This window comes from Oncorhynchus tshawytscha, linkage group LG13 (assembly GCF_018296145.1).
Source record: "Oncorhynchus tshawytscha isolate Ot180627B linkage group LG13, Otsh_v2.0, whole genome shotgun sequence".
Taxonomy (NCBI): domain Eukaryota; kingdom Metazoa; phylum Chordata; class Actinopteri; order Salmoniformes; family Salmonidae; genus Oncorhynchus; species Oncorhynchus tshawytscha.
In genome coordinates, this window is record NC_056441.1 from 19,121,659 (window position 1) to 19,149,647 (window position 27,989).

Sequence of the window (27,989 nt, forward strand, 5' to 3'; positions counted from 1 at the left end):
CCACTAAGACAGAGACTTATAGACAGCTGTGTTAGGAACAGACAGCTGGGTTAGGATCATGGAATGGGCCTAAATGACCCTCTAAGACAGAGACTTATAGACAGCTGTGTTAGGAACAGACAGCTGGGTTAGGATCATGGAATGGGCCTAAATGACCCACTAAGACAGAGACTTATAGACAGCTGGGTTAGGATCATGGAATGGGCCTAAATGACCCATTAAGACAGAGATTTATAGACAGCTGGGTTAGGATCAGGGAATGGGCCTAAATGACCCACTAAGACAGAGACTTATAGACAGCTGTGTTAGGAACAGACAGCTGGGTTAGGATCAGGGAATGGGCCTAAATGACCCACTAAGACAGAGACTTATAGACAGCTGTGTTAGGAACAGACAGCTGGGTTAGGATCATGGAATGGGCCTAAATGACCCTCTAAGACAGAGACTTATAGACAGCTGTGTTAGGAACAGACAGCTGGGTTAGGATCATGGAATGGGCCTAAATGACCCTCTAAGACAGAGACTTATAGACAGCTGGGTTAGGATCAGGGAATGGGCCTAAATGACCCACTAAGACAGAGACTTATAGACAGCTGGGTTAGGATCAGGGAATGGGCCTAAATGACCCACTAAGACAGAGACTTATAGACAGCTGGGTTAGGATCAGGGAATGGGCCTAAAGGGAATGGGCCTAAATGACCCACTAAGACAGATACTTATAGACAGCTGGGTTAGGATCAGGGAATGGGCCTAAATGACCCACTAAGTCAGAGACTTATAGACAGCTGGGTTAGGATGAGGGAATGGGCCTAAATGACCCACTAAGACAGATACTTATAGACAGCTGGGTTAGGATTAGGGAATGGGCCTAAATGACCCACTAAGACAGAGACTTATAGACAGCTGGGTTAGGATCAGGGAATGGGCCTAAATGACCCACTAAGACAGAGACTTATAGACAGCTGGGTTAGGATCATGGAATGGGCCTAAATGACCCATTAAGACAGAGATTTATAGACAGCTGGGTTAGGATCAGGGAATGGGCCTAAATGACCCACTAAGACAGAGACTTATAGACAGCTGTGTTAGGAACAGACAGCTGGGTTAGGATCAGGGAATGGGCCTAAATGACCCACTTAGACAGATACTTATAGACAGCTGGGTTAGGATCAGGGAATGGGCCTAAATGACCCACTAAAACAGAGACTTATAGACAGCCGGGTTAGGATCAGGGAATGGGCCTAAATGACCCACTAAGACAGAGACTTATAGACAGCTGGGTTAGGATCAGGGAATGGGCCTAAATGACCCACTAAGACAGAGACTTATAGACAGCTGGGTTAGGAACAGACAGCTGGGTTAGGAACAGGGAATGGGCCTAAATGACCCACTCAGACATAGAGACTTATAGACAGCTGGGTTAGGAACAGACAGCTGGGTTAGGAACAGGGAATGGGCCTAAATGACCCACTCAGACATAGAGACTTATAAACAGCTGGGTTAGGAACAGATAGCTGTGTTAGGAACAGGGAATGGGCCTAAATGACCCACTCAGACATAGAGACTTATAAACAGCTGGGTTAGGAACAGATAGCTGTGTTAGGAACAGGCAATGGGCCTAAAGGATACACTCAGACACTCACATATACATTGCTAGGCTAAGTATAAAGCAACCATGGACAGACAGACACACACACATACACACACACATTGTGACAACCATGGTCTAGACTATCTTTGCTATGGTGAGAGAGAGAGAGAGCCATCAAGAAACACATCAAATTAACTATTCTCTGTGGTTGTGTTGTGGCAGTTCCTAATTGCCATGCCATCAATAGGAATCAGAGATGTGCATTATCTCAGCCATTCTGGGCAATTTGTTTTGTGAGTTTTTTCCCGTTATCTATTCCCAAAGAGGCCCATCTTTTGAGTTCATTGCCAAAAGGCATAATTAATTGCAGAAGCAGGTCTGGGGCTCTGGTTGTGCTTCCTGCTAGCTTCACTCTGCCCTCACCCCCACTCTGGCCCAGTCATGCTCACAGATCGCTCCAAACCAAGATGGCACCCACAGCAAATATTGATACAGTCACCCCGGTACGAGCCAAGTGGAATCCACCCTGGCGACAGAGGCATCTGTGGCTCTAAATGCAGCATGGCAACGGAGGGAGACTCCTCTCCGCCATGGTTACGTAACGTAAAACACAGAAGAGAGGAGAGTCAGTGAGCCGAGCACATGCATACAACAGGCAGCCGATGGCATTTTCATTTGGGAGGATGGGCTCATAGCAATGGCTGGAACGGAATAAATTGAATGGTATGAAACACATGAAACACATCATTTCCATGGTTTCCACATGTTTGATAATATTCAATTCATTCCATTTCAGACCTTATTATGAGTCGTCCTCCCATCAGCAGCCTCCTGTGATGAATACGCAATCGCTTTCTCTTTCCCTCTCTTTCCCTCTCTCACTCTCTCTATTTTTTTATTTGTCTCTCTCTCTGTTTCTGGCCCCCCTCCCAATCCATCAAATTTTTTGGTCTCTCCATATCCTGTTTTCTTTACAGCTCTGTCCTGCTACTGTGTTCGTATCTTTCTGCTATTCTCTCTCTCTCTCTCTCTCTCTCTCTCTCTCTCTCCCATCTCTCCTCCCTCCTGCCCTCCCTCTCTTATCTCCCCCCTCCCTCCCTCCCTCCCTCCCTCCCGCCCTCTCCCTCTCTGAGGATGTGGTAGTGGTTGTATACTGTAGTGTCTGTCCTGATGAGAGGGGTTCCGACAGGGGAGCCTGTAGATGCAATGATGAGTCTGTTAAGCCTGTTGGTCTGTGTGTGTTGCTCAGTCGGACCCAGCCAGCCAATCAGATCCCTCCTGACAGCCCTGCCCAGACAGAATTAAAATATCAGCCTTAACACAGCAGAGAGAGAGCTCAGACATGACCACACACACACACACGCAATGTTGAACACAGTCAGGGAGTGACAGAGAAAGGAGAAAGGAGGGACATCCAATCCCAATACCCCCCCTTAGCCCTCCTTATTTTTAAGAGTTCCTCGGTGGTGAGTGGCACTTGAAATCAGAGCAACTAGTGGTAGGGAGATGTAAATAACCCTAGGGAATGGGACATCACTACATCAGCCGCTCACATCTGAAGCCGCCAACAGATAGCCTACCACGCAATTCATTGACAACATTGCCTGTGCTGGCGGAAGTAATAGCTTTCCTGATATTTCTCATGCAACAAATGCGTACTTACCATATGAGCAACAAATGAGAACAGCAAAACAACTATGTGATCATAATGTACCAATCCTCTGGCTGTGGTTCAATGTGGAGTAATAGGCTACTGAAGCAGGACTTTCATTCCATAATACAGTAGCAGTTTGACATTTAACAGTCCCATTTCCCTCACTCAGCGTTTTCTGCAAAATAATTCATCAGTGGAAGCATTGTAGATCAATTGAAATGGCTTATCTGGACTAATATTTATAACAAACGTTTTAGGGTCCATACTTCAATACACAGATCAGCTACATAGCTACAAATCCATAGAAAAAAAAGTCATTTTATCCTGCATCACATATCATAGAAACAATGATTCCAAAATGGTTCTTCGGCTGTGTCCATAGGATTACCATTTTTGGTTCAAGGTAGAACCCTTTTTGGTTCCAAGTAGAACTCTTTTGGCTTCCATGTAGAACCCTCTGTGGAAAGGGTTCTACATGGAAATCAAAAGGGTTCTAATTGGAACCAAAAAAGGGGCCTTTAACCTATGGGGACATCCAAAGAACCCTGATAGGTTCTAGATGGCACCTTTTTTTCTGAGAGTGTACCACTACAAAATAATCAAGAAAATAGTTTGCTATGTTACTTCAGCTGCATTGCATGACAATATATGCATTAATGTTACTACAATAAAGAACAATGACAAGGCAATTTCCACAACAACTAAGAGTGTGGAGGCACGAGGCTCAACTTCTCCGATGTTGTGGTTCCCTGGCTACCAAGCAGTACACAGTGTGAAGCAAATCCGTGCACATGCGCAGATACTGTGCGTGACTGTGTGATAGCGAAGTGTTGCATCTCGCTCATCTCAATATCTCCTGCGCTGCTCTTGGCTACGTCATTTCGCTGAGTCTACCTTTAACTAGATTCTGTACATCCACTGGGTTTCACAAGATGACTGCCTGGTTTGCTGGTTCAGGAGTCCCTAAAACATTAAAGAACACAAATTACAATTCATGCAAATGTCAAATGCCCACACAGCATGCTAAATGTATAGCCAGCTGGCTGTTAGCTATACAGCTAGCTTGTTAAATAGCGAATTTCACAAATCAGCTTCATGACAAAAACAATATACATAATAATTTGGTCTCTACATTAACTAACATGTTCCTTTCAAATGCACATTTTTGGGTTGATTCGTTATGAAGTTATAATTACCTACATTTGCTGCCATCCTAGTTTTTTAGGAAGCCATCTTTACTGAAGCAATGTTGAGCCTTGGGTAAAGTTGGGTCGCAGAGGATAATGGGAGTTTTGAGTTTTGGGTTAGTCAGCAAGTAGATTAACTTTGTTCAAAGGGTTGACAATGCACTAAGCCTCGCTCAAAGTTGAATGGGGGGGTAAGGAAGATTGAGGGGTGAAGGACTAAAGGATGGGGAGATGGAGGAAAAGAAGAGAGTGAAGGACGGGTGGAAGGAGCCAGGAGATGGATAGAGGAGGGGGTGATGGTGGAACAGTGGCCTGGCCAGGGTGCACTGATCCAGGGAAGACCAAGCTGTTGCATGGCCACTGGACCATATGCACCACACACACATACACAATCTAGTGCACACACATGTAGTAGTGAAGGAGGGACAACAGCTTTCTTCTCTGGACACCAAGGCACACAAACAGCACGTCAATCCCTCATACAAGACAGAGGATATAATATTCAAGCCTCCCTATTTACCACACAGATGGCACGTAGGCCGAATGCCGTTATGAATAGAATAAATGAGGTTGAGGCAAGTCTTGTGTTACGTTATATTATTCAGCGGATGGGCTGAAAAACTAACGGAAATAGTTTTTAGGCAGTGAGTATGTGGAGGAACACAAGAAGAGGCACTTTCAACAGATGGGAGAAGAAGAGCGAGCGCTTGGAGGCACCTCACATTGCCGCCACCGCGTCCCGCTTGTCGGCACCGATCAGCGTCACTGGAGCCACCTGCTTGCGTCGGTAATGGCAAGCAACACACCTTGGGACCAGCAACGTCATGCCGTCGTTTGGGGAAAAAATGGAGTGAGACAAAAAAAGTTGCAAAAAAATCAACTGCTGAAGCAGGTATTTATTGAACTGCTGTCAAGGCAAGTCTACAGCGCCAAAGCAAAGTCCTATAACACTTCCCAAGATGCAATGGTTTACAGTAGCCTACCACAGGAGTCTGGTGGGGGAGGTTGGCTCATAACGGCAGAAATCACAGGCAGTTGGTGTCATCTTAATTGGGGAGAATGGGCTCGTGATAATAACTGGAATAGGTGGAATGGTAAAATGGTTTCCATGTATTTGATGCCATTCCATTTGCTCTGTTCCGGAGCAGCCTCCATTGGCTGAAATGGAGTGAATGGAATGGCATCAAACACATGGTAACCATATGTGTGATGTGTTTGACACCATTCCATTTGCTCTGTTCCGGAGCAGCCTCCATTGGCTGAAATGGAGTGAATGGAATGGCATCAAACACATGGTAACCATATGTGTGATGTGTTTAACACCATTCCATTGACTCCGTTCCAACCATTACTAAGAGCAGGCATTACTATAGTGGTCTAGTGTAGTCTACTGTGCTGGCGATTCACAAAATCATTCAGTCTAATAATGACACCTCATACTCCACATCAGTATTCATGTTATATGAAGGAATACCCCTCGAACACCATAAATTGGGGAAAACACATTTTCTTTCCCATTGTCCCCCATTGTAAAAACATGACAACTTTGTTTTTTTTGTAATACAGAACTATCAAAACAAGCTGAAAAGCTGCTGTGATGTTCAATGTAACCAGGTCAAAAATCTCGACCTACGATTCACAATTCTCCCAAGTAGGGAAATAGAGCCTGTGAGAAGATCCCTGTGACTGAAGTGCAGGCTATTCAGTTTGAAAGAGAGGGAAATTGTGGGGACCCGGTGTCCAAGTAGGATACACATAGCTATGAGTGTGGAAAACATTTCATCACAGGTAAGACAATTAACTTGTTTTGTAAAGTAACTCCACTCACTACTTGTAACTTTATAGTCCATTCGTTTGTGTTGTTGGTCCCTTTCTGGTTGGTACCTAGCTAACATTCACTTACGTGGCTGCTAGCGCCATCATGAAAAGGGGCTTGAGGGAAGCCCTACGATATTATGCATTTTGAAGTAGTGGAATGTTTGGGAGCAGGCATGTTGAAGTAATCTTTAGACATGTTGCACTTTTCTTAAATGTAGTTTTGTAATTGACTACAACAAGCAGACAACAAGAAAACTGCATTTGAAAATGCCAAAGTTTTTGCTATGAGCCAATTGTGTAACCAGCGTTCTATTTCATACTGACTGGGACTGTTGGACCGAAGGAATGACACATCCTTCGTTAGTGTTCCACAGAAGAATACACTAAATGTGACTTATGATTGATCTGGCAATGCGGTGAGGAGGCACCATACGGTGATGCCTTGCTCCTCCCTAATGCTGCAACAATGCAGAGGGGTCCACATAGCTCTGTATATCTCCGCATTGACATAATAGACATCATAGCTTGACAGTAGGTGGGGGTGGTACATCCTTTATAAACTTCCTTGACAACGTCCTTTAAAACAAACATGGGGAACTTTTACAAAAGGCTATCAGAACAAGTTTGCAAATACACATCTTTATGATACCTCGTGTAGGGATTTCTAAGACTCAAAAATTGTTTGAACTCCTGGAAAGAGATCGGGAGGTAATGGGGATAGATGCAGTAAAGAGGTCAATAGAACGCAGACCTTGGCGGACGCTGAGTTGGTGCACATTTAACAAATTTGATCTAACAAAGTGGATATTCCTTGGTCTGTCATGATTGATGTATTGTAACAGGCCCACAATGTGGTGACTGCTGTCCGATTTGGATATATTTCGCTGCATAACATTTAGAAGTTGTCCCTTTTCAGGTATAGAAAAAGTGACTGCTAAATGCTATCTATCGTTGGTATAAGGTGGTAGCATAGCAAGCATACAGGTGGTAGTCAAAGTCATGTTCAACTGTAATGCAGTTCATTGATGAAAACGACATGAACATGTATGGGTTTGACATCCATACAAGATTTATAATCCAATGTTTTACTTCAAAATAGTGTGAAATACACATTTAAATATGTTAATGTAGGCTCATTTTGCTGGGGGGTAATTAGGCAATTTGGGATCTTTCCCCCACGGCCTCTTTCCCCCACGCATTTCCATGGCATTTCCATTGCGTAAGTCGAGTTCCATTGACCTCTGTACCGCATCTATGAAAGGGGAAGCTTGCCACAAGAAGTGGAGGCAGTTGTGGGACAAGCTCGTTAAGCAAAAAAAACGGTGCTGCCTTTTTACTTTGTGATATTTTGGCTGAGCTCCTATGTTAAGTATCGGGAAACCGACTCCAACATTTCAAAAGAGTTAAGGTCTTGTCTTTTCTTTTAGCCCTGAATCACTGCACATTGTGCGTTTTTAAGTTGTGCAAACCTACTTATTGGATGTCCATGACACACTCCGCTCTGCTGTGCTCCCAGAAGCGCAAGAAGTATGAATGCTCTGACTTCTGCAGAATCCGCAGTGCTGTAAATACTATATGCTGTAGGGCCACTGCAGACTTGTCTGGGTACCAGTCTTTTCAGCTAAAATTCCACTCCTTGCCATTCCTGTCATTTGCCAAAGAGACTGGCCTTTCAGGAATCTCAACATTCGATATGCAGCTTGATTTACAATGCAGTTGCTGATTGGCAGTTGAAAGCAACATTAATATTTTCTATGAGAACATTATGGAACTTAGGGTGCGTGCAAATTTGGTAAGATATATAATTAGAATTTTGAGAGCAACAATAAACAATACTCACAATATGTTGACACAATTACAATCTTTATAGAATAGAAATCTAATTTCATAAAGTTTCCAGCAGCAAATGAAACAGAATGTGAATTCTCTCCTCCCTCTCTCCCCGGTTTTAGCTTGTGGCTATCACTGTCTATCTGGCTAGGTTTAGGATATTTACTAGCCCATTTCAGTGACATACTTGGCTATGATATTGACATATGGCAATATACAAACAAAAGCTAGCTCACTTCTTTTGCCAGCAAGAAAAAAATGCCACAAATTCATTCAGAAATGGAGGAAGAGGATAGCAAGCTAATAGCAAGCTATAGCAAGCTAATGTTATCTTCTGTCTCTTCAACAAGAAGCAACTGTGACCACATAAATCATCCGATCCAAAAATAAACTTTCCTATGGACCAAAATCTACAATCCACCCTTCCAAAACAAGCATTGCTCCTGGGCTTCTCCAAAATGTCACCCAATCCACAATCGGATTTCAGTTTAGCTCACACTCGGCAGAATGTATAGAAAACTCCCCCAGAGCCACAGAATGATCAAAAAACCGCAACGGAGAGCCCCCAAAAACACCTTGAAAACAACGCTTTCCCATAGGCTTGTACTATCTATGACACCATCAGCAGTTAGCTACCAACAGGATGGCAGACATGAGAACATTTGTTTAGTTTTCTCAGTGTTATTTAGATGTAAGACGTGAGCTAAATACGGTAGCTATCTCTTTCACTTTTTACCTGTTTACTTCCATGCCAGTGATAATGCTTGTGGTCTCCGCTGGTGCAGAAGGTTCTTTGAGATGTTTTACAATCCATGTTAATGATTGGGACAGCATTCACTTTGGGAATCATCTCCTTGCTGAAGCCCTCCTTCCATTGTTGACCGCCGTGGAAGTTCTCAGGGATGAAATGTGCCGCACAGATTGACAAGTAGAGGCCCAATTCACCCACCTCATTTTCACAAATGTATCCCACTTTTTATATGTTTTTCATACACTGTGTGACGCTGACCACAGGGCGTTGTGCGATTGTTTCTGAAGTTAGAGCTGATTTAGAGAAAACCTCAAACCTCAAAACCTCATCCTTTAAGAACAACATTACAATATCATAACAATTTATTTAAAAAAACGTAATTTGGGAGTGTTTTCTTGAGGTGCTCCAAGTTATTATTATGTGTTTCTGGCATTGAGAAATAAGTGCTACACTGCCTTTTAGAGATGGAGTCCAGAGATGTAGTCCAGACAGGCTACTTTAGTAAACTTTCTGAATGGACATTCGTTTTTACAAACCGCCCCTTGTAATTCTTAATTTTTTCCCCCAATTAATTAGCTATGTATCCAATGGATGCCAAAAATTCATATGAATATTCTAAAATCTGCATAAAGAAAATTACTTTCACTTTTACTTGAGTCATTTTCTATTAGGATATCTTAACTTTTTCTCAAGTTTGACAATTAGGTACTTCTCCACCACTGTTGGAAAGAAGCCTCAAGCTCATCACTGGGCAAAATTGATTTCATCTGTAGCGTAACAAACTGCATGATTTCCCAAGTCGTAGTGAGAGGACCACACAACATATCATCGTGTTACTCCAATTTCACTTCACCAAATAGGGAGGGTAGGGGGGTGATTAGTGTCGGTGGCGGCTCTGGTGCAGGACGAAGTACCCGCTCATCCCGCGGATCCGCCAGCATCGGGGGCGGCTCTGGTGCGGGATGAAGAACCCGCTCAGCTCGCGGATCCACCATCTTTGGTGGTGGCTCTGGTGCGGGCCGATGAACCCGCTCATCCCGCAGATCCAGCCATGGACCCAGGCGGAACACTGTGCCTAGCCTGTACATCGGTGCCGAGGAGGGCTCCTGCCATGGAGCTGGACTGGACGCCGTGTTTGAGCTGGGCATCGGCGCAGAGGAAGTCTCCTGCCATGGAACGGGACTGGGCGCTGTGTTTGGAAGCTCCAGATCGTTGACCCTCGCTGAAGGTTCCGGACCGTTGACTGTCGCTGGAGGTTCCGGGATGTGGACCATCTCAGGAGGTTCCGGACTGTGGACCGTCTCAAGAGGTTCCGGACTGTGGACCGTCGCCGGAAGCTCTGGACTAGGGACCATCGCCGGAAGCTCTGGACTGGGAATTGTCACTGGAAGTTCTGGACTATAAAGGCGCACTGGAGACCTGATGCGTGGGGCCGGTACAGGTGGCACCGAACTGGTGACACGCACTCCAGGGCGAGTGCGGGGGGGAGGCACAGGACGTACCGGACTGGGGAAACGCACTGGAGGCCTGGTGCGTGGAGCTGGCACAGGTGGTACCGGACTGGAGACACGCACTTCAGGGTGAGTGCGGGGAGGAGGGACAGGATGTACCGGACTGGGAAGGCACACTGGAAGCCTGGTGCGTGGAGCTGGCACAGGACGTACTGGGCTGTGGAGACGTACTGGAGACCTGGTGCGTATAGACGGCATCAATGGTACCGGTTCGATGACACACTTCGCACGATGAGTGGGAGGAGCTGGCACAGGACGTACTGGGCTGTGGAGGCGAACTGGAGACCTGGTGCGTAGAACCGGCACACATGGCACCGGACAAATGACACGCTCCTCAGGATGAGTATGGGGAGCTGACTCAGGTGGCATTAAACTGATTACACGCTCTTTAGGGCAAATGTCGTGTATCTTCCACCAACTCAACAACTCTCTCCTCTCTTTCTCCTCCAATACCTCCATCCACTCACTGACGGTCTCTGACTCTCTCTATTCACTCACTGACGGTCTCTGACTCTCTCTATTCACTCTCCTCCAGTTTCTCCCTCTTCTCCCAGACTGGCTCTGGTTCAATCCTCAGCTCCGCTGACCACCCTTTGTGGCCCCCCTCCAAATATTTTCGGGCTGTTTTTGGGGCTTTTTATGTGGCCACGAACCCCGGCGTCGTCACTGTCCTCCCTTCTCTCCTGTCGTCTGTTTCCACAGCAGGCTTTCGTGTCTTGCCAAGACTTCCTCGCAAGTCCAGGATATTCTCTCCTCTATCTCCTCCAAAGACCAGGATGCCATCTCTTCCCGGGCACGTTACTTGGTCCCGTTGTGGTGGGATATTCTTTCACGACCGTGTGTAGAGAAGGACCAATGAACAGCGGAGGTTGAGTTCCACATCTTTATTTCTAAGTGAAACTTAAGCAAAACAAAACAAGAAAGAAAGAAAGAACGAAACGTGGTGCACATGCACCAACACAAACAATATCCCACAAACACAGGTGGGAAAAACAGCTACTTAAATATGATCCCCAATTAGAGACAACGATTACCAGCTGCCTCTAATTGGGATTCATACAAATCACCAACATAGAAAATAAACTTAGATCACCACATAGAAGTAAATAAACTAGATCACCCCCAGTCACGGCCTGACCTACTTCACCATAGAGAAACAATTGCTCTCTATGGTCAGGGTGTGACACAAACAAAATATTTTGTTTGTCTCTAAGCAGGTTTCCATCCAAACTTTTTATGCGAGTAAAGTACGTTGGATAAAAAAATGTCACGACAAGCCTGATGAAAACAGCAAAGTTGTCATTAACCTTTCCAAATGTCAACAAAATAAAAAATGCAAGACAAGGTGGGGTCTTTTTGTGTTGGTAAAATGTATTATGTAAGAAATGCTGGTGGTAACGCCTTTATGCGCAAATATTGATACAGTGTATAATAACCATCATATGGAAGTAAACTTGGAGTCATGCGATGATAGGTTGTGTGGTCCCCCCACTCCCACTACAACTCTAGAAAGCATGCAGTCTATTCAGTGCAGAATGTAATGTGAAAAAGTCGATTTTCATCCCAGGCCTGATATTCTAAGAGTTGATTCTGGTTGGGCTGGCCCTGGCTTATGGTTTGTACAACATTATAACCTATGTTTGAGACGAAAGTGTTGCAGTGGCTGTGTGAGAAGAGCGCCTGTATCTCTCACAGAACTAGAATGACATTCACTTTCTATGATCTCTTCCTCTCTCTGCTGTGATAGATATGAGCCTGCAACTCTCATCTCTCCAGTGTTGCACTTCATAAATTATTTCCTTATAGAATCATAGCCACACTAAGGGTTCTACAGCACCCCTGATAAATTAAAATAAATTTGCTAAAGTTATAGAATTACTGCTGTCTATTCAGAAAGAAAGGAATACTTAAGAATAGCCTACTACACCATAATAATGACTTTAATTTAGCCTCAGAAGAATAATAGCTTTTTTTAAATGTTTATTCTAGCTGTGGGTTGTGCGTAACATAATAACAAGGCATAGACTACAGTCCGGGCCGAGAGGCAAATCTGTCAGTGAACAGCATTCAGACAAAACAGGCCTTTGAAATATTGCAAATACAAATACAAAAAGCTACAAACTCTCAAAGTATCACATAAGAATTAGACGTTCATCCATTTTTCTCAAATTTCAAATTTTGAAGTTGTTCCAAATGTGTTTAAGGTTAAGTTTAGGCATTAACTCCGAATTGCTGAGGTTAGGCATTAACTCTGAATAGTTCAGGTAAGGGTTAAGGTTGGGGATAGGATTAAAACAAAAATATCAAAACCACTTTATTTTGCTGTATTCGAACTTGCAACCTTTGGAATCAGATGCATCATCCACAATACCCTAGCTAAACTGAAACCTACTTGAAGATAAAGGTGCTCACTGTTGCCCCTAGTGGCCGGTTACCACATCATCTCCTGATCTACTCAGACATGGATGGATTTTGAATTCTGACTTGTATCAAGGGTGACCTGCCTGGGGAAAACACCGGTTGGAAAGCAAATGACTGAAAAGGGCTGAAAAGAGAATACTCTAAACTCTCTGCTGTAGGCTACCAAATATTTCACCAACTTCCAAATATTGTTTTCCAAAATAAAACGAGAGAGAAAACGCATGAGCCATCATCTAGTGATTGAGCTGCACATCATTGGGTGAGTCAGTGAAACTGGAAAGCAATTTTTAGGACCCTAATTTCCTCCTCATATTGTAGCCTACAATATGTCTCCACACAAGGTTGTTTTTATTGATCTCACATTCTCAGGTTGTCAGTGTCAATGTAGCCTGTCATTTCTATCATTTCTGCAGTGTTAAAACAGATTCTGCCAAAGTTTCCAGTCATGTAAAATTATGTAAAATTGCAGGAAATGCGTTTATAAAAGTCCACATTTTTCCCTGACCCTGGGCTACAAAAAAAACACCCATGTGTGCAAATTCTCGAAGTGCCTCTACTCTACTGCTCTGTCACTACGCAAATGCTATGATATGCATGCATTCTGGTACCTCAGAGCTCCCCAGGTGACCCCCCTCTCCCACTCACTTTTTGTTCCACCACCTCCCGATTTACAAATTAAGCACGGACTTTATTAGCCTACAGAAGAACTAAGTTATGATGAACTTCACAGGTTGATGAAAGTGCTCCATTCTAATAGATATCGAGGGTCTTATTCTGGTGACATGATGATCCATGCTTGGCTGCCATTTGTCAAATAAAAATAATCAATCTTGTATCCATAATAATCTCATCGTGTAGGGGCTGTATCTGCGGGCTGTCAGATGGAGCACACATGCCAAGACCGAGTGGGCACATTCGCTATAGCCTAAAAGGCTAAAATTATTGTGACAAAACCATCAGCGGAGTTGAAAATGCGATAGAAACCTAAATAACGTGTATTTGTAATTCAGTACATGGGAATTTAACTGCAAAAGTATTTTTATGTGCAGATCATCATGCACAGGCTTTTTTCAGCAACAAGTCAATTTCATGGAAACATCTCTGGTGGGAATATGCGCATATTGTTTTTATGCAGATTTTAGAATATTCACATGAAAATCTGTCGCCAATTGGATGGTCCCTTTTTCAGGACCCTGTCTTTCAAAGATAATTAGAAAACATCCAAATAACTTCACAGATCTTCATTGTAAAGGGTTTAAAAACAGTTTATACATATGAGATGAGTTATGTAGGGTATGTAAACATATAAAAGTGGCATTGTTTAAAGTGGCTAGTGATACATTACATCAAGATGGCAAGATGCAGTAGATGGTATAGAGTACAGTATATACATATGAGATGAGATAGAAGCTGTTTTTCAGTCTTTCGGTCTCTGCTTTGATGCACCTATACTGACCTCACCTTCTGGATGTTAGCAGGGTGAACAGGCAGTGGCTTGGGTGGTTGTTGTCCTTGAGGATATTTTTGGCCTTCCTGTGACATCGGGTGTTGTAGGTGTCCTAGAGGGGAGGTAGTTTGCCCCCGGTGATGCGTTGTGCAGACCTCACTACCCTCTGGTGAGCCTTACGGTTATGGGCGGAGCAGTTGCCGTACCAGGTGGTGATACAGCCCGACAGGATGCTCTCGATTGTGCATCTGTAGAAGTTTGTGAGTGTTTTTGTTGACAACCCGAATTTATTCAGCCTCTTGAGGTTTAAGAGGCGCTGCTGCGCCTTCTTCACCATGCTGTCTGTGTGGTTGGACCATTTCAGTTTGTCCGTGATGTGTACACCGAGAAACTTAAAACTTTCTACCCTCTCCACTACTGTCCGTCGATGTGGATAGCGGGGTGCTCCCTCTGCGGTATCCTGATGTCCACGGTCATCTACTTTGTTTTGTTGACGTTGAGTGTGAGGTTATTTTCCTGACACCACACTCCGAGGGCCCTCGTCTCCTCCCTGTAGGCCGTCTCGTCATTGTTGGTAATCAAGCCTACCACTGTAGTGTTTTCTGCAAACTTGATGATTGAGTTGGAGGGGTGCATGGCCACGCAGTCATGGGTGAACAGGGAGTACAGGAGAGGGCTGAGAACGCACCCTTCTGGGGCCCCAGTGTTGAGGATCAGTGGGGTGGAGATTTTTGACCTACCCTCACCACCTGGGGGCGGCACGTCAGGAAGTCCAGGACCCAGTTGCACAAGGCGGGGTCGAGTCCCAGGGTCTCGAGCTTGATGACGAGTTTGGAGGGTACTATGGTGTTAAATCAAATCAAATGTATTTATATAGCCCTTTGTACATCAGCTGATATCTCAAAGTGCTGTACAGAAACCCAGCCTAAAACTCCAAACAGCAAGGAATGCAGGTATTGAAGCACGTTGGCTAGGAAAAATTCCCTAGAAAGGCCAAAACCTAGGAAGAAACGCAGAGAAGAACCAGGCTATAAGGGGTGGCCAGTCCTCTTCTGGCTGTGCCGGGTGGAGATTATAACAGAACATGGCCAAGATGATCAAATGTTCATAAATGACCAGCATGGTCAAATAATAGTAATAATAATAAATGCTGAGCTGTAGTCGATGAACAGCATTCTCACATAGGTATTCCTCTTGTCCAGATGGGTTAGGGCAGTCTGCAGTGTGATTGCATCGTCTGTGGACCTATTGGGGCGGTAAGCAAATTGGAGTGGGTCTAGGGTGTCAGGTAGGGTGGAGGTGAAATGTTCCTTGACTAGTCTCTCAAAGCACTTCATGATGATGGAAGTAAAGTGCTACAGGGCGGTAGTCATTTAGCTCAGCTACCTTCGCTTTCTTGGGAACAGGAACAACGGTGGACCTCTTGAAGCATGTTGGGACAGCAGACTGGGATAAAGATTGATTGAATATGTCCGTAAACACACCAGCCATCTGGTCTGCTCATGCTCTGAGGATGCGGCTGGGAATGCCGTCTGGGCCTGCAGCCTTGCGAGGGTTGACACGTTTAAATGTTTTGCTCACGTCGGCTGCAGTGGAGGAGAGCCCGCAGGTTTTGGTAGCGGGCCATGTCAGTGGCACTGTATTGTCCTCAAAGCGAGCAAAGAAGTTGTTTAGTCTGTCTGGGAGCAAGACATCCTGGTCTGCGACGGGAACTATTTTCCTTTTATAGTCCGTGATTGACTATAGATCCTGCCACATACCTCTCATGTCTGAGCCGTTGAATTGCGACTCTACTTTGTCTCTATACTGACGCTTAGCTTGTTTGATTGCCTTGCGGAGGGAATGAACCATAAACAATTAATGAACATGCACCTGTGGAACAGTTCTTAAGACATTAACAGCTTAAAGACTGTAGGCAATTAAGGTAACAGTTATAAAAACTTATGACACTAAAGAGGCCTTTCTACGGACTCAGAAAAACACCAAAAGAAAGATGCCCAGGGTCCCTGCTCATCTGTGTGAATGTGCCTTAGGCATGCTGCAAGGAGGCATGACGACTGCAGATGTGGCCAGGGCAATAAATTGCAATGTCCGTTCTGTGAGACACCTAAGACAGCGCTACAGGGAGACAGGATGGACAGCTGATCGTCATCGCAGTGGCAGACCACGTGTAACATCCCCTGCACAGGATTGGTACATCCGAACATCACACTTGCGGGACAGGTACAGGATGGCGACAACAACTGCCCGAGTTACACCAGGAACACACAATCCCTCCATTGGTGTTTAGACTGTCTGGAGTAAGCTGAGAGAGGCTGGACTGAGGGCTTGAGGCCTGCAAGACAGGAATGTCAGTGTTCTGACAGAGCCCGGATCTCAATCCCATTGAGCACATCTGGGACCTGTTGGATCGGAGGGTGAGGGCTAGGGCTATTCCCCTAAGAAATGTCCGGCAACTTGCAGGTGCCTTGGTGGAAGAGTGGGGTAAGATCTCACAGCAAGAACTGGCAAATCTGGTGCAGTCCATGAGGAGGAGATGCACTGCAGTACTTAATGCAGCTGGTGGCCACACCAGATACTGACTGTTACTTATGATTTTGACCCCCCTTTGTTCAGGGACAAGTTATTCCATTTCTGTTAGTCACATGTCTGTGGAACTTGTTCAGTGTTTGTCTCAGTTGTTGAATCTTGTTATGATCATACAAATGTTAAGTTTGCTGAAATTAAACGCAGTTGAGAGGATGTTTCTTTTTTTGCTGAGTTTAGTTTCTGGCTTGCATAGCACAGGTGTTGGTGTCCTAAATTCCCTGTAGTAGGCTAGGCCTAATATATAGGCTACCATACGAATGGTGGATTCAATAGCCCAGTCTAGGAATGATTTTATATTTGACATATCTCTGTCTTCACTGTTCCCTTCTTGCGCAATTCGTGCATCTCGCTGGCATCTCCACTGGCCTCTCTCTCTCTTCCATCCTCTCTCTATTGCTCTTATAGCTCTTGAACCAGTAGCCTAGGTCAATGCGTGTCCCAGAAGCAGCAATATAGTTTCGTCACGTATTTTGAACAATTCAAAAATATAAAATATAATAGGCAATAGCGTTCACACAGTGAACTGGCGGGGAAGTTTGAATGGCAAGAGCTTCTCTGGTGTGATGTGACCACATTGGCTGGTGGTAAAAATGCAATAAAGGCGAATCTTCTGTTCTCCTTGCACCCAATGTTTATGTTTACAATAAAATGTAATATGTTAGAATGCCCAATGTTATGACGTTTTCAATCAAATGCATGAATTAAGTTAGAACGTTTCCCTATAAGTCTAATTTGCATAAACATCGCGATTGGATGATGGCTGTGAGGGTTTTCGAATCAGGTTCAAATCCTCTGATCTCATTATTGATAGAATGTTCATATTTGAAGACTGCCGAAAGCCCAGTATCTTTGTCAGACGGCAGGAGTGGCAAGGAGTGAATGTAATAGCTGAACAGAGATGGCAACCAGGCTCCAGATTGACCATAAATGGGCTTTATAAACACACACATGCATGCGCGCCCGCGCGCACTAACAAAAGCACTCACACCGCACACTTGGGAGAGAGGGGGATAGCAACGGCCTAACAGTAGGCCTACAACATATCCTTATCTCTTGATGAGACATGTGTCTATCGAACACACATTGGTGTGAATGTAGTGTGAAAAGACACACAGCCCCAGTGTCGAGGAGGATAAGGCTTGCGGTGATTCCAAACACATCTCTAAAGAAATAGGATCCCCTGCCTACACCACTCGCGTTGAAGAGAGCGAGTCTGTGTGCGTTTTCGACACTGCGCAAAGTTACAGGTCTGACTGAATAGGTTGAGACAAATGTCAAATGCACACCACTCTCACATAAACCGGGATTAGAGAGACCAGTACCACATGCGTTGGGCCAAAGCTAAACGAAGGGCGTCTGTTGCGTATTATGTGAGGGTCTTCTGCTGTATAAACAATCTGTGATTTTCCGTGACCGGTACTCCAGTTCAGGTTCACAGAACAGGAGTCGTTAGCGACATTCCCAGGGCTGACGCAGATGCACCCGCTGGATAGAAGGTCGCATGTCAACGTTGGGCTAATTCTAACGTGCTACGGATTAAAACTTGTGTATTCACCACAAAATACATCATTCACACAAATGTATCAAGGGCTTTTCTATGAGGGATACTTTCACAACCATGTCAATAGGTTAAGTACGCTTACTGCCAAGCTCCGATATACAGAATATCGTTTATAAAACACACACAATCGGCACATATTACATTCACCTTGAATCAGAAATAAGGAAGTTGTGATATGGATTCTTACCTGATTGCTGTTAGCAGTAGTTATTCGATGTAGCGGATATTTCCCGATCGGTTTCGTTGATGCAAATTAAGTTTTCCATCCATGGCACGTCTCAGTTGGGGAGATAGAATATCATTCACATGAGCGACGGGGAATCTTCTCTCCACAAATCTTCACGACGAGTCAATCCAGCTCTCCTCCAAAACCGATGAAAAGTAAAAACCGAAATAGTTAAAAAATGAAAATATGACATGAAATCATAAAACACCATAAATCAAACGAAAATATGCAAACGGAAAAAATACACAAAAAAACACAATCCCAACGAAAAAGGGGGGCAAAATGCCGTAGAAAAAGAGAGGTCCAGTTTTGTTCATAAACTGTCGAAGTGCTCTTTGATAAATCCACTCCGTATCTCCATGGTCTCATGCAGACACATTGTATTCCAAACCGAGCAGAGAATGCGCTCACGAGCCGCAGCAGCAGCAGAACGGGAAAACGCGTTTTTTTCTTATTCTAGTGCCCAATATTGCGAGTCCTCCTCTTCTTACAGTAGCTCTTTTTCCGAAGCTGAAAACCACACTGACAACGCGTAAAACCACCTCTCCTTATCTCTCCCACTACCCCTCTCCTTTATTCGCTTTGGCTGAGTGTGAATGGGTCTGTCTCTCGACTAGGTCTATTCTGCTCTGGCATCCGCGATATCCACAGGCAGCGGCTCACAGTAGGGCATCTGGTTCCCCGCAGTCGCTTCAGCAGCGGAGAACGGAGATGCGCGGTCCCGTCTCTCTCTCTCTCTCGTTCTTTTTTTTCTTCTCTCTCGATGGGGACCAGTCTGGCGCGCATCCTGTTGCTGACGTCACCCCGGCGCAAATTCCAAACACAGCATATGAAAAAAGCTTACACCGTAGTCTACTACTAACTCACTTAGAGGTAAAAATAACACAGCCTACTATTTATATCATCATCCCCCTTTAGTTCTGTTTTTTAATATGCTGCGTTATAGCCTTCTCTTCATACAACAACACATCTACAAATGTGATATCCCACCTGCACTCATCTCTAAGCTTCAATGATTAAATATTACAGATCATTCCTTTTATAAATGCATATTGACCATTTGCAATGGGTCAACAAACAAGACAAAATGAGATTCCGTTTCCGATTACCAACTGTGCAAAAACGGTTTGAATCAACGTTTTTCTACGGTTTTCCACGTGTTTAAACCAAATAAATCAATGTAATGACGTTGAGTCAACGTGGAAAACTGATTGGGTGACAATTGAAACCAGTCTATGGCTCCCTGGGCGGAATTCCTAAATGTAAACTTAGTGAAAAAATATGTTTATAGTTTAGGCCTACCTCTCATCTATGTATGGGCATATAAAATACACATTTTATTTTATGTAAAAATAACATGGCATTGAACTTGAAACATGGTGAAGTGATTAATTACACTTTGGACAGTGTATATATACACCCAGTCACTACAAAGATGCAGGCATCCTTCCTAACTCAGTTGCCAGAGAGGAAGGAAATCACTCAGGTATTTCAAAGAAATTAACTTTATGTCCTGAAAACAAAACGTTATGTTTGGCGCAAATCCAACACAACAAATCACTGAGTACCATGCTTCATGTTTTCAAGCTTGGTGGTGGCTGCGTCATGTTATGGGTATGCTTGCCATTATTAAGGACTAAGGAGTTTTGTAGGATAAAAATAAACAGAATAGAGCTAAGCACATGCATAAGAGGAAAGCCTGGTTCTGTCTGCTTTCCAACAGACACTGGGTGACAAATCCCCTTTCAGCAGGACAATACCTTAATTAAAAGGCCAAATCTACACTGGAGTTGCTTACCAAGATGACAATGAATACATCTGAGTGACCTAGTTACATTTGTGACTTAAATCGTCTTGGAAATCTATGGCAAGGCTTGAAAACGGCTGTCTAGCAATGATAAACAACCAACTTGACGGCGCTTGAAGAATAAAACAATTAATCAAATATTGTCAAATCCAGGTGTGCAAAGCTCTAAAAGACTCACAGCTTTGATTGCTGCCAAGGGGATTCCAACGGGTATTGACTTAGGAATGTGAATATTTACAGTACCAGTCAAAAGCTGGGACACACCTACTCATTCAAGGGTTTTTTCTTTATTTTTACTATTTTCTACATTGTAGAATAATAGTGAAGGCATCATGCAACTATGAAATAACACATATGGAATCATGTCGTAACCAAAAATCAAAATATATTGTATATTTGAGATTCTTCAAATGGCACGACAATGATGCCCATTTGATCCTGAGGCCCATTGTCGTGCCATTCATCCACCACCGTCACCTCATGTTTCAGCATGATAATGCACGGCCCCATGTCGCAAGGATCTGTACACAAATCCTGGAAGCTGAACATTTCCCAGTTCTTCCATAGCTTTCATACCCACCAGACATGTCACCCATTGAGCATTCTTGGGATGCTCTGGATCGACGTGTACAACAGCGTGTTCCAGTTCCTGCCAATATCCAGCAACATTGCATTACCATTAAAGAGGAGTGGGAAAACATTTTACAATGTACAATCAAAAGTCTGATCAACTCTATGCGAAGGAGATGTGTTGCGCTGCATGAGGCGGTCACCATATACTGACTGTTTTTTTGATCCACGCCTCTATCTTTCTTTTAAGGTATCTGTGACCAGATGCATATCTGTATTCTCAGTCATGTGAAATCCATAGATTAGGGCCTAATGAATTTATTTCAATTGACTGATTTCCTTATACGTATGAACTGTAACTCAGTAAAACCTTTGAAAATGTTACATGTTGCGTTTATATTTTTGTGCAGTATATTTACAGTAATCCATTTAGAATTCAGGCTTTAACACAACCAAATGTGGAATAAGTCAAGTGGTTTGAATACTTTCTGAAGGCACCTTATATAAGCCTAAATAGCAGCAACATTGATGATATATGAGTGATAAATGATGATCACATTTCATATGCTCTATAAACCTACCCTTTAGTGCATCTATTTAGTTTTTAAGTGGAGATAACTCAATCAATCTAATGATAGCACATTGGTAGTAGTCAGTGACAAATATCATACCTAAGCAGGGCTGGGCTTTGTTACAACACTGAATGGAAGACCAAAGGATAGCTGTAGATGGATCAATTCCCCAGTAGGCGGTGTTGTCCTGCCTATAGTTTTTCCTCCGGATTGTTGATTTAACGTTGTTATCTGACTTTAAAACAAAGGTACAAATTAAACATATTATAAGCAAGGGCTGTCTATGTTGAAATGTGGTTACCATGATGCTGTAATCCTGTGGAGGACATTTCATCTTAAACATTTTCTTTTGGCCTACTGTACATTGATTACGTTTTTTCAAATCCATCGTATTTTCCACACAGATTCCACATCTCAGTACATTTAGCTAAAATAACATTGATTCAACCAATTTGTTTCCAGTTGTCACGCCCTGGCCTTAGTTATCTTTGTTTTCTTTATTATTTTGGTTAGGCCAGGGTGTGACATGGGTGATTTATTGTGTTTCGTCTTGTCTAGGGGTTTTATTAGATTAATGGGGTTGTGTTCAGTGTAGTTGTCTAGGTAAGTCTATGGTTGCCTAGAGTGGTTCTCAATCAGAGGCAGGTGTTTATCGTTGTCTCTGATTGGGAACCATATTTAGGCAGCCATATTCTTTGGGCATTTTGTGGGTGATTGTTTCCTGTCTTTGTGTCTTCTGCACCAGATAGGGCTGTTTCGGTTTTCGCGTTTATTGTTTTGTATTCCTGTTCATGTTTGAGTTTTCCTATTAGAACCATGGACACTTACCACGCCGCATATTGGTCCTCTGATCCTTCTCGCCTCTTCTTCAGACAAGGAGGAGGAAAACTGTGACACCAGTGGTGTGTCTCTGTCTGAGCATTTAGAAATTGTGTTTGTAATATTGTGTCATGTAGGGGTGGCAGGTAGCCTAGTGGTTAGTTAGAGCCTAGTGGTTAGTTAGAGCCTAGTGGTTAGAGCGTTTGACTAGTAACTGAAAGGTTGCTAGATTGAATCCCTGAGCTGACAAGGTAAAAATCTGTCGATCTCCCCCTGAACAAGGCAGTTAACCCACTGTTCCTAGGCTGACTTGCCTAGTTAAATATAAAAATCAAATAGTGACAACTAACCTAGCCAAACACACAACATGTGTTCAGTGAATGTTCGAGTGCCTCATGGGAAAGAGTTTGTAGGCCTATGTAGATGAAATGGTGTGCATGTGATCATCATATGACTCATAAAAAGCAAATTTGAATTTGTAATCAAATGTCTTGTTAAAAAACCAAATCTATGTAAATTACACCTCATCTATACAATGAAAATATGCAGTTTAACCTGTTTAAATGGCACTATAAATATTTGTCTTCAACAGCAACAGTGGGCGAGAAATGAGATGGGGTTCGATTTAAGGGGGAAAGGGAAACAGAACTTAAAAGCAAAAGCACTTTAGAGATATTACATAAACCTCTGCATATTTGGCCGAAGGTGGAACTTCATTTAATATCCCCAAACTCTCTCCTGTCAACTCAGCAGTATGAGCAACCCATTCCCCTTCCCCACTTTCCTCCCCTCAAACCTTTATTTATATATATCCAGACTTGGGCTTGAATTCCCTCATTTTTATTGAATATTTTATGACTGGGCATTTGCAGCTCCCAGCTCGTAAGCTGCAAAACTCTGGGATTCTTCTCAGGCTATTAATGTCTGAGCTGACATACAGAGGTTTGTTCCGTTATAGTGAGGAGACACTGTGTAGCCCTTTCATGCAGTTAAATGGCATAGTGGCCTCATGGGTGGAATATTATTCATGTCTTCATAATTTCATAATTAATAAACATTATTTTTGTAATGCTAAAAATCCGGTGTTTCTATGTCAAACGGTAATATTTCAGTCTTCTGTGATGTATATAAAGTGTAATATTGGGGGTGCAAACTCAAAATTGAATACATTTCAACAATATATCTGACATGGTACAGGTGTCTTCTTTATGCTAAGCCCATAAACATGTGTGTGAGGTGTATACTTTTGTTTCAAATTAGATTTGTTTAAGACTACCAAGAAACACTGTGACCCTGATTTAGCCCACTGCAGGAAAAGGTTAAAGGGCAATCTAGGAATCAAACAACAACAAGTGGTCACCCTGACACTGGTTTTGGTGAACAGGAGAGAGATGTAACCAATCAAATTCATAGACAGAGCTATGGACGCAAGGACTGGCCATCCATGAAATCAAATTGATCCATTAGATCAAAGCATTTTAGCCATACTTGAAGATATAGTATTAAAGTAGAGTATATAGAGTCAAATAATATTATATGTTGGGTTCTTATTGGGAAAGATAGTTGAAGTGAGCAAATGAGGCATTTCTAAGGTATCATTAATTAAAACCTAAAAAAATGGAATCAGGCATACCATTCCCAGATTGCCCCTTTAAGGACTTGGTTTAGCATTGTGAGTTAGAGAATGAGAGTTAATACCAGTGGTGATAGGACAGTTATACTACCCTTGTGGGATAGTGATGAAATGTAACTGCACTTGCTTATGATTAGATGAAAAACCACAAAACTATTATAGGGAGGAGAGGGGCATGTATTATTGGGAGGAGAGGGGCATGTTCTCACACTGGTATCACAGTGATCATAACTAAAACATGTCAATTATGGTGCTGTGAATGATTTGGATTGAAATATGTGTCCTGTCTAAGATACTGTCGCTACATGTTGTTAGTATTTCCTAGTTGCAAAACATATGTTTATGATCAAAATCAGATAGACAAATGGAACAAAATGATCATTGTATAAATGTACCTTTGTAGGAAAACAAAAACACTGACAGTTGAGTACTATGTTAGTAGTATGTACTGAATGGTCTCACAAAACAAAAACATTTTGAATGCACATCCACCATATTCAAATCAAAACGGTTGCTGTAGGATGATGATGTCTGTTGTCCTTCAAGACACTATTATTCTCACTGCACGCCACAGCTAGACATATGTACAACACTAACCATCCGTCAGCCAGGCATGCTTTACACTCTTAGAGAAAAGGTTCCAAAAGGGTTCTTCGACTGTCCCCATGTGATAACCCTTTTTGTTTCCAGATAGACCACTTTTTGATTCCAGGTAGAACTCTTTTGGGTTCCATGTGGAACCCTTTCCACATAGGGTTCTACATTGAACCCAAAAGAGTTCTACCAGGAACGAAAAAGGGTTTTTCAAAGAGTTATCCAATGGGGACAGACAGAGAACCATTTTAGGTTCTAAATAGCACTTTTTTCTAAGAGTGTACTGAGCATAGCAGTCAAGAACATGGACAGGAAGACAGAATTAAGCATGACATTGGAATCGCGTAATGTTGTATTATTGTAATGACTCCATGTTGTTTAGTAAACCATCTTGGCAGAGACTGAGTAATCTCATTGTTGATAATACAAATGTTTCCACTCGGCTGTACAATGGAAACGTTGGCAGGTGCCACCGCAACAACGCACAGTAGAGTACATTAACAAATGTAATGACAACAACACAATGCAGTGACCCTGCTCTTAGTATTCACAATATGACCATTGTGGAGTGGGTTAACACTGTTGACACTGATTAGTGCGCCCACCTCGTTAGCTTCAGTTTGGAATACAATACAGTACATTAAGGCCACAATGGGCACAATGCATAGCTGGTTTCTCAAGGAGGGAAGAAATACTGTGTATTGACACTGCCTTTAATATACCATGAACACTTCAGAACACTAAGTGTAAACTGGGTGGTTTGAGTCCTGAATGTTGATTGGCTGACAGCCGTGGTATATCAGACCACATGCCATGAGTATGACAAAACATTTCATTTTTCTGCTCTAATTGCATTGATAACCATTTTAAAATAGCAAAAAGGCTCCTTGGGGATTTGTGATATATGGCCAATATACCACGGCTAAGGGCTGTGTCCAGGCACTCCACAATGCGTTGTGCCTAAGAACAGCCGTTGGCCGTGGTATATTTGCCATATACCACACCTCCCTGGGCCTTATTGCTTAAGTATACAATAAACACTTCAGAACACTAAGTATACCATGAACATGTATGTGTCAAGTCCCATTGGTTCTAGTGTTAAATCGTTAACCCTTTGTGGCTAATGCACCCACCTCCAGGGCCCAGATTCACAAAACCTTCTTAAAATACATTTCTTCTGAACTGCCATTTTTTTCCTTAAATCTAGACTTATTAAGAATGTTAAGCAAAGTTGCTATTCCTTAAAACGGTTATTGGAAATATTCTTGGTCTACTTCTTATGTTTCTCCTCAAGCAAACATTTAAGAAAGTTGAAAACAAAGTTAATGGAATTGTTCTTAATTCCAAGATAGGTAAACCCTGGGCAGTGAGATAATAATCTCATTAAAATAAATTAAACATGCTTAATTCACTGACAAACTTCATCTAAAAGTTTCAGTATTGAATATTTAAAACCAAAGAGTATGTTTTTGAACAGTAAACGCAGTACGAAATATGCTAACACGATTGCCAAAGCAAAGCTAATTTGGTTGCCCAGAAACACACATTTTAAGAAGACTAATAAGATGATATTTGAGAAGTTCGTAAGAAAATCATAAAATGTTAAGATATTGTTGAGGAATTAAACTTTCAAACTATAGTATGAACTTCATCATTTTTTTCTTAAAAAGATTCATACGTTTTTGCGTAAGAAGTGTTTTGTGAATCTGGGCCCAGTTACTTGTTCAGATTGTACATAATGGTACTTGAAGTACCTTACACTATAAAAACATAACTTGTATGTCTCTACAGTACCTCATAAAATATAAGTTGAATTAGGGTATACAAAAGGCGTGATTGTAACTGGTAACGTGTACATACAGTTGAAGTCGGAAGTTTACAGACACTTAGGTTGGAGTCATTAAAACTCGTTTTTCAAACACTCCACAAATGTCTTGTTAACAAACTATAGTTTTGGCAAGTCGGTTAGGACATCTACTTTGTGCATGACACAGGTCATTTTTCCAAAAATTGTTTACAGACAGATTATTTCACTTATAAGTCACTGTATCACAATTCCAGTGGGTCGGAAGTTTACATACACTAAGTTGACTGTGTCTTTAAACAGCTTGGAAAATTCCAGAACATGATGTCATTGCTTTAGAAGCTTTTGAAAGGCTAATTGACATCATCTGAGTCAATTGGAGGTGTACCTGTGAATGTATTTCAAGGCCTATCTCCAAACTCAGTGACACTTTGCTTGACATCATGACCTCTACAAGTCTGGTTCATCCTTGGGAGATTTCCAAACGCCTGAAGGTACCACGTTCATCTGTACAAACAATAGTACGCAAGTATAAACACCACGGGACCACGAAGCCGTCATACCACTCAGGAAGGAGATGCGTCCTGTCTCCTTGAGATGAACGTACTTTGGTGCAAAAAGTTCAAATCAATCCCAGAACAACAGCAAATGACCTTGTGAAGATGCTGGAGGAAACAGGTACAAAAGTATCTATTTCCACAGTAAAACGAGTCCTATATCGTCATAAGCCGAAAGGCAAGGAAGAAGCCACTGCTCCAAAACCCCCATAAAAAACAGACTACGGTTTGCAACTGCACATGGGGACAAAGATCATACTTTTTGGAGAAATGTCCTCTGGTCAGATGAAACAAAAATAGAACTGTTTGGCCATAATGACCATCGCGATGTTCGGTGGACATAGGGGAGGCTTGCAAGCCGAAGAACACCATCCCAACCATGTAGCACGGGGGTGGCAGCATCATGTTGTGGGGGTGCTTTACTGCAGGAGAGACTGGTCCACTACACAAAATAGATGGGTAGGGTATGAGGTATGAAAATGACATGGATATATTGAAGCAACATCTCAAGACATCAGTCAGGAAGTTAAAGCATGGTCGCAAATGGGTCTTCCAAATGGACAATGACCCCAAGCATACTTCCAAAGTTTTGGCAAAATGGCTTAAGGACAACAAAGTCAAGGTATTGGAGTGGCCATCACAAAGCCCTGATCTCAATCCTATAGGAAAGTTGTGGGCATAACTGAAAAAGTGTGTGCGAGTAAGGAGGCCTACAAACCTGACTCTGTTACACCAACTCTGTCTGAAGGAATGGGCCAAAATTAACCCAACTTATTGTGGGATGCTTGTGGAAGGCTACCCAAAATGTTTGACCCAAGTTAAACAATTTAAAGGCATTGCTACCAAATACTAATTGAATGTATGTAAACGTCTGACCCACTGGGAATGTGATGAAATAAATACAAGTTGAAATAAATCATTCTCGCTACTATTATTCTGACAATTCACATTCTTAAAATAAAGGGGTGATCCTAACTGACCTAAGAAAGGGCATTTTAACTAGGATTAAATGTCTAAGAAAGGGAATTTTAACTAGGACTAAATGTA

The 27,989-nt window shown here is 42.7% G+C and overlaps 1 protein-coding gene across 10 annotated transcripts in view; it reads right to left on the minus strand.

Annotated features, from left to right (window-relative positions):
- LOC112236880 (adhesion G protein-coupled receptor B2-like) overlaps positions 1-19,294 on the minus strand; it is a 507,905-nt gene extending 488,611 nt beyond the window's left edge. For all 10 annotated transcript variants that reach the window (XM_042295299.1, XM_042295295.1, XM_042295293.1 and 7 more), the window contains exon 1: positions 18,548-19,294. The gene's annotated coding sequence lies outside the window, so the exon portion shown is untranslated. The remainder of the gene's footprint in view (positions 1-18,547) is intronic.
- Between the last annotated feature and the right edge of the window lie 8,695 nt (positions 19,295-27,989).